The sequence below is a fragment of the Gymnodraco acuticeps genome, unplaced genomic scaffold (assembly GCF_902827175.1).
Source record: "Gymnodraco acuticeps unplaced genomic scaffold, fGymAcu1.1, whole genome shotgun sequence".
Lineage (NCBI taxonomy): Eukaryota > Metazoa > Chordata > Actinopteri > Perciformes > Bathydraconidae > Gymnodraco > Gymnodraco acuticeps.
Genome location: NW_022990621.1, coordinates 735,806 through 748,398, shown reverse-complemented (window position 1 = coordinate 748,398; position 12,593 = coordinate 735,806). Strand labels below are relative to the sequence as shown.

The following is a 12,593-nucleotide window of genomic DNA, read 5'->3' as shown; positions in this document are numbered from 1 at the left end:
TACCATAATCGTTTTCGCTACTCTGGTATGTGAAGTAAATATCCAATTTGTTACAGTGCTTCTCAAAGTGTGGTCCGTGAGAAAAATCTAATGTATATCTATCTATCTATGTATACATATATATATATATATTATATATATGCATCATATACACATGCAAGTATTGCTAATGCCATTGTTTTTAAGTATGTGTACATAGTCCTCAGTCTCAAATGCTTAAATTGTTTATGGAGGCATTACAATTTAAGACTGGTAAATTAACACTGAAAACTCCTGTTTTTGTTGCATTAAGTCAAACTGGGATGTTTGCTGAAATTGATTGCATACGCACACTATGGGCACAGCCCTACATAGAAAAAAATTCCACCAGCCGCCAAGTGCTGCTTAGACTCAATATTCATTCTGATGTATCATCTGACTCAGTCTCATTTCAAGACTCCATTTTAAAACCATACTAAAAAATATGCAAACCAGTTGGAGGTAGAACAAAGAACCTATGGAAATGTATCATAGTCAGTAACAATGTGAAGTATTTTGTTTGTATGAAATGGAAATGAAAAGACAATGTTATAGTCTTATATTGAACATAACTCACGGTAGCATTTAGGCCTAGGTGTGAGACAAACTGGTTTTGGAAGGGGGCTTGTCTCCCTACTTCCGGCAAACTATTCTCAAAATATGAATTATAATGAGATGCAATAGTCATGGTTTAAGATAGAGGAATGGGGGGTCAATATTGACCATTCATGACTTTGTTCTATTTTGTTACCATCAAGAGAAAACTGTTAAAAACTTTAAACAAAATAAAGTTTGAAATGTTTTTATGGTAGACCAGTCATTGCATGCCATAGGGGGGCGCCATTGTCTTCTTATGAATGTGTCATTCTCTTGACCTAGCTGATACTGTCTCATAGTTGCTGTGTCGTTTTCAGTTTAGCATTTAATTAGGCTGATCGAGCCAATTACTTATTGGCCCAGTGTAACTTTACTAGATTAGATATTTCAAACTTGTTTAATTACATACATCTATTCAGTCTACGATCTGTTTGACAGATCGTACGACAAGGGCACATATTTGTCAAAGCAAAGTTCAAGAGCTGCTCCCCAAAGTATCATATCATGCTATAAATAATAACATGGGACATCATTGGAAAAGCACACTTGCTCTGTCAAACATTTACGCTGTGTGTTGCTTTGTTATGGAACAATTGTAAAGTTCAAGCTTGTCCAATGTGAGAAAGCTGATGTTCTCTGTTTTCCAATATTGGAAGACCCCAGTGTTTTTGCACTGTTGGTCTGACAAAACAACACATTTGAACTGATCTTCATGTTGACTTTAGGAAGTTGACATGAAGACATATTATGTTCTAAATGTGTGATTATTGATATAGAATAATAACACTTCATTTTTTATTTTACAAAAAAAAAACATGTTTAAAATTCAGAATTTGATTTGTATTATTGATAGTTGTGATACAGGCGTTCATAAATGATCATAGCTCCCATTATTACACATTTGTAGAATATATCCTTACAAATGTGTAATAATGATTCATTACCAACAATGTTTTTTTGCACACGCTTGACCAAAGGGCAGGTCCCCCACATCCATGGCGCTTTGTTCCACAGCTGGAGGTGAAGTGATAGGAGCCGGAGGCATCACATTCCACAGCTCTTCTCCCGGTGCTGTAGTCATTTCAACTGGGAGGTTACCACTTAGCCAGCCAATGAGCACACGTCTGTGTGTTGGAGACAGAACCCGATTGTCTCACAGCAGAATATTGTTTTTAGATCGGCCGCCTATTGGTCGGACGCGTTGTTCAAAGGCTCGAGACCCGCCCGTTTTCTCTCCTAAGTGAGGACGACGTTTTCCATTCACCAGACCAGAGAGAAAAAACGGCAGAAAGAGAACATCTACCACACCGGGGTTTGGTCGGGAAAAGGAAAGCCTCAGCTGCTATACCGGGATAAACATACTGTACTAGGCGGGGATAACAGCGGTGTTCACCGGGGCTCCCTTCACGGTACGTTCTGCCCTGCTTTTGTTGTTATAGCGGCTGATAGTTTGACTGAGTCCACTGCTTTGAGACACACTGGTGTCAAATGACGCCAATCATTTTCATCGGCTTTTGGAGTATCAATCACCAAATAATAGACATACAGAGCATTGAAGGTTTAATGACTTTGCTGCTTTGTCCGTGATGTCTCCTGGTCCTCACATACAAACTACAGAGACACTTTGGATTGTTGAAGTCTCCGTGAAGTTCACACAGCTTGTTCCTATGCTCATGGACTTTTTCAAATGTCTGACTTGTTTTAGTAGATGTAAAACTGTTCCAGAGAGTAGCCTGTATAGTGAACTCAGTCCCAGCTCCGACTGGGCAGAAGGACTTCTCCAGAAATCACGTGTGTCTGTACATGTGTGTGTTTGTATATATATATTTCTCAGCTGCCTTATTCTGCAGAGAAATATATGAAGTGTTCCGAGAAAGTTGTTTTTTTTCCCACATTAATGTCAGAATCAGATTCATGTTTATTAGCAAACGAGGGATTTCCTTGGTGTAAATGGTGCCGGCATAAACAGAGTTAAAGATCAACTGTCAGAAAAGCACCATCAAATAAAACAATGATACAAAAACGATTAAAATGGAATATAGATTAAATATAGATATACCCGTACAAATAAAATATAATAAAATAAGGCTATCTCAGGTCCAAATGCTATGGCATATTTGATCACCTGTAGATTATACATTTAAATTCCATAATGGCTAAAATAAACTTTTGGTCTGGTGGTTAATGAATGCTCTGCAAGCTAGTGTGTTTGTATTCCATTAAGGATGATTACTTGTCATTTAGGGGACTTTTATCTAAAGTGACCATTTTTGATAAAGATGAAAAATATATTCTGATTTAACAGTTCATCTTTATACTGATAGGGGGATTTACTCTGAAGAAGGGATCTCGCTGACTAGGTATACCAGTTAAATGTATATCATGTAAATACTATAAAGCTTGTGTTCTCATTACGTATTTCAGTATTTTGAGCATGTTGCTTGTGAAAAGTAAGGCATGATTGTGGACTACATACATGCAAAGTTTAAAGCCAATCAATTCGTCAGGGGAAACAGAGGATGAATTCAATTCTATCAAACTCCATTCAGTGATTTTTGTATTGGATTAAACGTCCGGCATCACCAGGCGCTAGTATTGAACATTTCCAAACTATTCCTGGCCCTAAACAAAGGGGATTGGAAATTCCCTTAACAGTGTCGAGCAGTGATTCAATGATTTACCACAGTAAGTCAGGAGTGATCCAACAGGGTTATGTCAGTGTCCTTCTCACATTAGAGCTGAAACCATATGTTGAAAATCAAATCATCATTTCATGATATAATTATATACTCACGGGGTTTGTCGAGCAAAGCGCATGGTGTAGTCTCAAACGATAGCTGAGGATTCTGGGTAGTGTAATGTTTTCGGCCATCCTAAACTCTGATACAACTATTTGTTTCTCAGAGTCGAAGGGGAAAAACACAAAAGCATTGTACACAATTTAAACCAATCAATGTCGTTTAATTAACAAGGATAATCAGGTGTTTTTGAGGTGATGAGTAGTGCAGATATCACTGTCAAATCAATCGACAGTAAGGACAATACTTACTTCCGGGTGTAAAATCCTCCGTTATCCAATGGGAATGGACGCTCACATTGCCTTTTTAAAGAGCCGCCGACATGGACCGATGCGGTGCTTCCCTGAGCGTCAAATACCTCCGCCGATGGGAATACATTGCAATCAGTTGAAAGCTCTTTGCGTCCGTTTATGCGCGTCCCAACTGGACGCCACGGGACCCTGACCAAGCGTAGCTATTGGACGATCAGAGAGTGAGAGTGTGTTAGCAAAATTAGTTTATTTTGGGGATTGACCGGATGCTCTGGCCGTTCTACTTCCTGCCCGGCGCTATGCAACGCCTTGCGTCTCTGTGCATGGCGCGGCGCAGACGCACCCAGTGTAATCCAGGCGTCAGGCCTTGTAATGTTTGGGCTGAAAGAGACTACTACACTAAAGCCCCTAAATAATTAGAAAAATGTACCCCCACCTCCCACTTCAGACCACTGCATCCCAAGTACAATGTTTGGGGAAGGCGCGATTACGATGTAAAGTCAATGCAGAGACGCGGACAGACGCAAATTCGCTCCGACGGCGAGCATGAAGCGGTGGACGCGGCGCGAATCACGCCATTGCGGAGATTGAGCGGTGCCGCATCAAACGCGAGCGTCAAATTCATGTGACGCGTTCTCGCGGAAGCCAATCAGTGGTGAGGATCTCAGCCTGCCGTTACTGACGTTCAACCAGAAAACATCAGCCGTTAGCTGTTAGCAGTTAGCACACAGAGATCACAGCTCCTCATATCTGTTCAGAAACTAGACAAAAGTTAAACAAGTACAAACCACAGACTGTCTGTGTGACTGTCATGGCGAATACAGTTGCTGGCTTATTTATGTCTGTAGGCCATTGTTATGAGTGTGGCGTGAGCATATACAACGTTAGCTTAGCCTGGTCGACCCAATCTCCATTCAGAAAACAAGCATTCTAAAAGGTTTTTCGCCTGCCGTCTGTCTGCAGACTTGTCAAGCATTAATTCATGGTTTTTACTAACCGGTATCAGTATGTTACTTCGGCATCATTTAGAAACGTGTATTACAATTTAATCACGGTAAAATATGTTCATTTTGTTGTAGTTGTAGTTCCCGAGCCAGCGCGTCTTGTTTGAATGATGCAAGTAAACACAGCTGGCAGCCGCGGTGAAACTTGAGCGATTAGAGCGAAGCAAATATTCGCATCGCGTCCGGTGTGAACGCAGCATAACGTCCACACAGCAGCTTTTCAAAAATCTTGAAAATCTTGGAGCTGGGCGTGTCTGAAAGCTTGGGGGTTTTTTGCGAGCAACGCAACCAACAACCAATCACATGAATCTCCCGCCCCCGACATACAAAGCAAAAAACCCCGGGGATTTTATGCGAGCAATATATATATAAACTCCCCAAACAGGCGAAAACCTACCAGTTTCACCCACTGTCTCTGCCACCTCCCTCCATGCCTGGTCCCTCCGGTTTGTATCCCGTTAATAGTTCTGGTCGTAAAGAACCGGGTGATTTGCTAACGTAATTTCTCGTTTGGAATATGAGGAAATGAACTGCGGTCTGGCTCTCCCTGCTTACACGCGGTTTGATTGGCTAGCGCTTCTACTGTCAGATTTGCATAAATGGGATTTGATTGGCTGACGCTTCCAGCTCAGCTTCAAAAGTTGAACATTGCTCAACTTTTGAATCCTGAAAATCCTGGAAATCTTCGCTTCGCTCCCCCACAATGCAGTTCGGCGAAAAGCGAGGCAAAGTGACATCATCCCCATTCAAAGTCAATGGGCAGAGAAGCGTTGGAAGCGTTGGAAGATTTGTTTAAAGCTGCTGTGTGGACGTACCGTAACGGAGCGTCCACACTACAGCTTCAAAAAAAGCTTGGAGCTGGGCGTGTCTGAAGCTTGGGGATTTTATTCGAGCAACGCGACCAACAACCAATCACATGAATCTCCCGCCCCCGACATACAAAGCAAAAAACCCCGGGGATTTTATGCGAGCAATATATATATATATATATAAACTCCCCAAACAGGCGAAAACCTACCAGTTTCACCCACTGTCTCTGCCACCTCCCTCCATGCCTGGTTCCTCCGGTTTGTATCCCGGTAGGTGAAGAGGGTCTGGTCATACAAAACCGGGTGATTTGCTACGGCGATAAATAGTTTCTCCTCCATCTTTTTTTTAAATATAGAAATGAACGGCGGGATATCTCTCCCAGCTTAGACGCGGTTTGATTGGCTAGCGCTTGAGCTGTCAGATTTTCAGAAACGGGATTTGATTGGCTGGCGCTGGCTACTCCGGCGTCTCCGGCGTCAGAAGTTGAACATTGTTCAACTTCTGACGCCGGAGACGGACCGCTATGCTACCCACAATTCAGTTCGGCGAAAAGCGAGACAATGTGACGTCACCCCATTCAAAGTGAATGGGCAGACGCGTTGGAAACTGTTTTTGAAGCTGTCGACGCTGTAGTGTAGACGGGCCGTAAGCCTGCTGCCTGCCACTCGTCCAGCAGACCGACCGGACATCCTTCCCCTATTTATTTGGAGCCCCGTGAAAACAAAGCTGTCTCTGCCGTCAGGCGGTCCATTTGACACAAGTTTCATATTTTTCGAGATATTATACAGTTTTTGAAGAACAGAAATATTGTTTTCTGGCATCACTTTCAAATGTTACAGGGAAAATCTGCATTTTGGTATGAAGGCAGCGCCTCTGTTACCTGGTCAAGACAAAACCTTGGACTTTAATGTAGATTAATTAAGGGATAATCTGCAGCTACCGTTCTTAAAATAGGATTGAATTGAAAATGATTTTATTGGCTTAAAAATGATTGTATGGCTTCCGTTCAGGAACAAAAAACTGTTCCACGGCGTACCAACGGCTGGTACTGCCACAACAACAACGTAACTTGAAATGAACGGAAGCAATAATCGATGCAACTGTCCAAGTCTGATCACAGTTCCACTAACAAGTCCTTAAACACTGCCGAGCCCATACCGTGTTCCTGTTAGTGTTTACTTCCTGTCTATTTGTCTTCTGATGATTTATCTGACGTCCAGCTTTTAAGCTCTTTTCTTTCTCTCCCTTAATCCTCCTTAGCAACAGTGATGTTATGCTTAGCAGCGGTGTGTTATCGAGTATTCACAACCTCTGAATGTCCAAATTGACCAATCAAAATCGATTATTCTACTAAGCCGTGTAATACATCTGGATATTGAGGTTCTCAGTGCTGTCCCTGCATGTGTCTTCCTGCATGTCACTAAAGTGTCCTGAGGTTCAGACAGCAGACAGAACATCTGTTCAGCTGCTTCGTCTGCACTCCCTCTTCATCTCCGCCTCCATCATCATCCTCACACAGTCCATTCCACTCAACTCAGTGTGACTTATCGGCCCTGTGTGTTGAAGAGAGAATCCCTCTGTCTCCACCCACAGACACACACACACACACACACACACACACACACACACACACACACACACACATACACACACCACACTCAGTCATGCATACTGGTGGTTGTCATGGAAACAAAGAGTTTCTGAAGGCAAAAGACAGAACAGCAGCCATGTGCTCCTGGTTCAGACACCAAATATGTGTGTGTTCAGGGTAGAGATTCTCTCTTCAATACACATGTTTAAGGGCGATGGATTATTGATCATCTCATAAAATGAGTTTGTATACAAATCTGGTTTTCTTCAGGGTAGACTATTTATATGTACATTATTATATTTGTGTGAGCTAATGAGCCACTTCATAAAATGACAGCTGTGTGAAAGGATTTGGTATGGTGGGTTCTCTCCAAAAGGTCTGTGTCCCCTGTGCGTCCAGCAGACCCTTTGTTCGTCAGTCTTCCTGTGTGGAATATCAACATCCTCTCATTCGTCTCTGAAGATCAGGCCAAACCAGAGCAGCCGAGTGACCCAGCCTCCACACCATTCTGTCCCAGGCCTTATCTCCGTCTGCCTGACTGTTTCTGTTTGTCTGCGCGGGGAGGAAGTGTATTTCACTTACAATAAGACCAAATACAGTGATGCAGTGATGACGTATTTTTGTAGGCCAACCCAGAAGTTAGCTTGGCAAGGACTCCCTTGATAAAAAGAAATGGGATTATTGGATTTTGGAACATCAGTGGGGTTTTTACTGACAGTATGTCAAAATCTCCTCAGCTTGTGTTGTGGTCTTATTTCACGCATCTAACCAAAAACATGTTCAAACAACTTTGAAACAAGCTAACTGAAAGTGGTCGAATGCCAACTTTTGTATTACTTTTTAAAAACGTTATTAATCAAGAGTCCTTTACAAACCGTTGAGGCAATCATTTCCAGTCAATAAGATGAAATGGTGCAAATACAGTATAGAAACAAATTCAATAAACAATTTCGTCTTTAAAAGAAACAAAAACAAATTCAAGAAAGTCAATTAATGAGAAATGTTTCTGTGCGTTTCTTGCCTTCATTTGATGGAGTGATTTTGCAAAGATTTTAAGTTTGTTCTTCCATCCAGTGATGGGGGGCTTAATCTTTAGGTATTTGCATTTATGTATGATACAAATAAAAGTACAACTGAACTGCAGCTCTGTAATGGACTCAGAGGACTGTATCACTGGTCTGATGCAGTGAGCAGCTGTGTACCTTCAGTAACCCCGGCTGCTTAAACACATTCCTCCCACTGTTTGCCCTCCTCTCAGCATCTCCCTTCTACCTTGCTCCTTTCCTTTGTTTTCTTAAACTCGGTTCACACGCTCTGCCCTCTCTGTCTGCCTCTCCCCCCTCCCCTCCTGCTTCACTCTAAGCTTTTCTCTCCTGCTCAGTGACTGACAGGCCTCACAAAGTTCACAAAGGTCAAGTTTGTGTCATCATGGGGTATGTAGATGCATCCTAGACAAACTAAAGCTAACTAATGCCTGATCTCGATCACTTTAAGCTAGCATAAACACAAAGATGCACAAAGATTTGGATATTTCACATGGAAAGTGAGATGAAAGAGAAAGATTACAATTTGATTGAAATGTATATTAGAGAGTTACATTATATAGTCAAAAGTATTGGACCACCTACACCTTACACCTACAGGAGCTTTTATGACATCCCATTCCAAACTCTTAGGCATTAATATGAAGTTGGTCCCCCCTTTGCAGCTACAACAGCTTCCACTCTTCTGGGAAGGCTTTCTACAAGATGTTGGAGTGTGCCTGTGGGACGCCCATTCATCCAGAAGAGCATTTGTGAGGTCAGACACTAATGTTGGACGAGAGGCTGGCTCTCCGTTATAGTTCATCCCAAAGGTGTTCAATGGGGTGGGGGTCAAGCGCTCTGTGGGGGACAGTCAAGTTCTTCCACACCAAACTCATCCAACCAGGCCTTTATGGACCTTGCTTTGTGGGGCTCGGTCATGCTGGAACAGAAAGGGCCTTCCCCAAACTGTTTCTACAAAGTTGGAAGCATAGAATTGTCCAAAATGACTTGGTAGGATGAAGCGTTAAGAATCCGCTTCACTGGAACTAATGGCGCATTTCGGGTACTTTTCACAGTTTTTCTGGCCCCATAAAATCGAGGTTCTTAGCAGGCCAACAACCAGGCTGAGTCGGGCTGAGTATGCTAAACTAGAGAGAGAATCGCTGGCTAGGGGGCTACAACAGGGCTGCTCGATTATGGCCAAAATCATAATCTCAATTATTTGGGTCAATAATTGATTTGGGTCAATAATTGATATCACGATTATTAAAAGGATTATCCATTTACTTTTTTAAGTATGTTTTTAACAGTTGATTACCCTGAACTTCAATTCAACTGGAAAACCAATACAAATAAAAAAATTCAATAAAAAAATGTATATAAAATAAATAATCGTTTTATTTCGATTATGTTGTTTTCATAATCGTTGCAAGCCAAAATCGTAATTGCGATTTAAAATACGATTTATTGAGCAGCCCTAGCTACAACTACAACAAAATGAACATATTTGACCGTGATTTAATTGTAATACACGTTTCTAAATGATGCCGAAGTAACAACATACTGATACCGGTTAGTACAAACCATGAATTAATGCTTTGACAAGTCTGCAGACAGACCGCAGGCGAAAAACCCTTTTAAAATGCGTGTTTTCTAAATGGAGATTGGGTCGACCAGGCTAAGCTAACGCTCCGCCTACACTGCGTTACTATAGTTACTGCCCCAGCTACTAAACTGTAATGGAAACGCAGCATAAAGTAAGCCTGGCCTACCAAGGCCTAACTATACCGTACTAAGCCGAGCGAGGCCCTGCAATGGAAATGCGCCATAAGGGGCCCAGGCCAACCCCAGAAAAACAGCCATAGCATTATCCCTCCTCCACCAAACTTTACAGTCGGCACAATGCAGTCAGGCAGGTAACGTTCTCCTGGCATTCACCAAACCCAGACATGTCCATCAGACTGCCAGATAGAGAAGCGTGATTGGTCCCTCCACAGAACACGTTTCCACTACTCCAGAGTCCAGTGGCGGCGTGCTTTACACCCCTCCATCCGACGCTTGGCATTGTGCTTGATGTAAGGCTTGATGCAGCTGCTCGGCCATGAAAACCCATGAAGCTCCCACAGTTTTGGTCTGATATTAATGCCAGAGCTGGAACTCTGCAGTTATTGAGTCAGCAGAGCTTTGGCCACTTTTACCCACTATGTGCCTCAGCACTCTACGACCCCGCTCTGTAACTTTACGTGGTCTGCCACTGGTTCCTAAACTTTTCCACTTACAGTTGATCGTGGCATCCTATCACAGAACCACGTTCGAATTCAGTGAGCCCTTTAGAACGACCCATTCTTTCATAAATGTTTGTAAAGGCAGTCTGCATGTCTACGTGCTTGATTTTATACAATGTGGCAATGGAACTGAATGAAACACCTGCATTCAATGATTAAGAATTGTCTGCATGTCGTTGAGACTGATAAAAAGACACAGAACCTCAAGTTGTTCCTGTAATCATGGCCAGCAGTGTGTGATCTGCCTCTATAGAGACACTTTAATAAAAGATCAGCCAAATGAAATGTAATGTAATCCTCTGTGGTAAACAAAAGATTCATAGAGGTGCTTTTGCATGATTCTTACAGATATGACTAATCAATGGGTCTAAAAAGTGGTAGGGTAGTCGACTAGCTCAGGGGTCGGCAACCCGCGGCTCTTTAAGCCCTCTACTCTGGCTCCCTTGAGCTTAGACAACAAATAAGACGGAAATAAAATAAAAGTATTTGTAGGACTATTTATATTTTGTTGCATGGTTAATTTTTTTCCGTATTTTGTATTTTGAGGTGATACTGTGACACATAAAAACAAAACGGTTTTAATTAGGTCAACTAAAATATGCATCACATCCTGCTACGGTCCCGCGCTAACGCCCTTTCCTGCAGGCGAATAACCTGACCCCCGGCTCGATGAGCGAACTATGGATAAATCAAAGAAAATAAAAGTACCGGAGGAACACAGAGGGTTTAATTCTGCGTGGACAGAGTTATATGCTTTCACAGCAAACGATGCTGGCTTACCGGTATGTTTGATATGTAGAGAGAAGTTGTCAACGGTGCTGCAGCCTTTACGTATCGAGGAACAACACGGGAGAGGAAGACAGCTGACGATCTTCAGTCATAAATCAATCAGTTAACTCTTTTTAGGGTGCAGCTATAGGTTTTATTTATTTCAAAGTGGGGCCATTTGAATGATATTCATTTTCTTCAAATGTGCAGAGGACTACCCAAGTGCTGTGTTGATTTATTTTAAAGTAGGCCTGTGTATTTTTTTTAATTCTCCTTATAAGGGTTCTTTTTTTTATTATTAGAAGTTAACAGTTTTATAATGTAATAAATAATAAATGCAAAAAAACTGTAGTTTTTGTCTATGATGTAACAATAAATACAACTTTATAAGCTATCAAGCTATGAAATATGTTTTGCGGCTCCAGACAAAAAAAATGGTTGGAAAAGGGGCAAAATGGCTCTTTTGGTCAAAAAGGTTGCAGACCCCTGCCCTAGCCGGTTGTCTTGTGGTGACTGTGCCTACTGGTGGTCGAATATAAGTCACACACTCAGCAGTGTAACTACTGTTAATAACCCTGAGGTTTGACAGGTTGCATAAAGGGTTATCACACTGGAACAGAAGCATTCATGAGAGCTACAGTGTGTGTGTGTGTGTGTGTGTGTGTGTGTGTGTGTGTGTGTGTGTGTGTGTGTGTGTGTGTGTGTGTGTGTGTGTGTGTGTGTGTGTGTGTGTGTGTGTGTGTGTGTGTGTGTTGTGTGTGTGTGTGTGTGTGTGTGTGTGTGTGTGTGTGTGTGTGTGTGTGTGTGTGTGTGTGTGTGTGTGGTGTAGTGTGTGTGTGTCGCTGTGTGTGTGTAGCTGTGTGTGTGTAGCTGTGTTTGTTTAGGACTCTGTAATTATGGCTGGCAGCAGAGTTTGAGTTGGAGCTAACAGAGGAATGCCTTTGGTGTTCTCCTGTCACTGAAACTTTGCAAATACCTGTGTGTGTGTGCTTTGAGTATGCATATTAGATTGATTGCTTGCATGGTTGACCTTTATAAATTGCTGATATCCCCAAGCAAGCCTTCACCTCTGAGATTTTGAACACACACACACACACACACACACACACACACACACACACACACACACACACACACACACACACACACACACACACACACACACACACACACACACACACACACACACACACACACACACACACACACACACACACAGACCATTCTCTTTCCAGGCTCCTTAACAAGGAAGATGCCATAAGTTGTGTAGCAAACACACAGCCTTCCTGTCTGTGGGAGGAACAGAGTGACATCATCATTACATTACATTGCATTTAGCTGACGCTTTTATCCAAAGAGACTTACAATAAGTACATTCGACCAGGAAGACACAACCTTGAAGAAAACAGAATCATATAAGTACATCAGGTTTCATAGAGCCAAACA

The 12,593-nt window shown here is 42.2% G+C and overlaps 1 protein-coding gene across 1 annotated transcript in view; it reads left to right on the top strand.

The window, feature by feature from the left end:
* The first annotated feature begins 1,837 nt into the window (after positions 1 to 1,837).
* Positions 1,838 to 12,593, top strand: part of LOC117554619 (coiled-coil domain-containing protein 102A-like) — an 82,196-nt gene continuing 71,440 nt past the window's right edge. The window contains exon 1 of the mRNA XM_034229067.1: positions 1,838 to 2,024. The gene's annotated coding sequence lies outside the window, so the exon portion shown is untranslated. The remainder of the gene's footprint in view (positions 2,025 to 12,593) is intronic.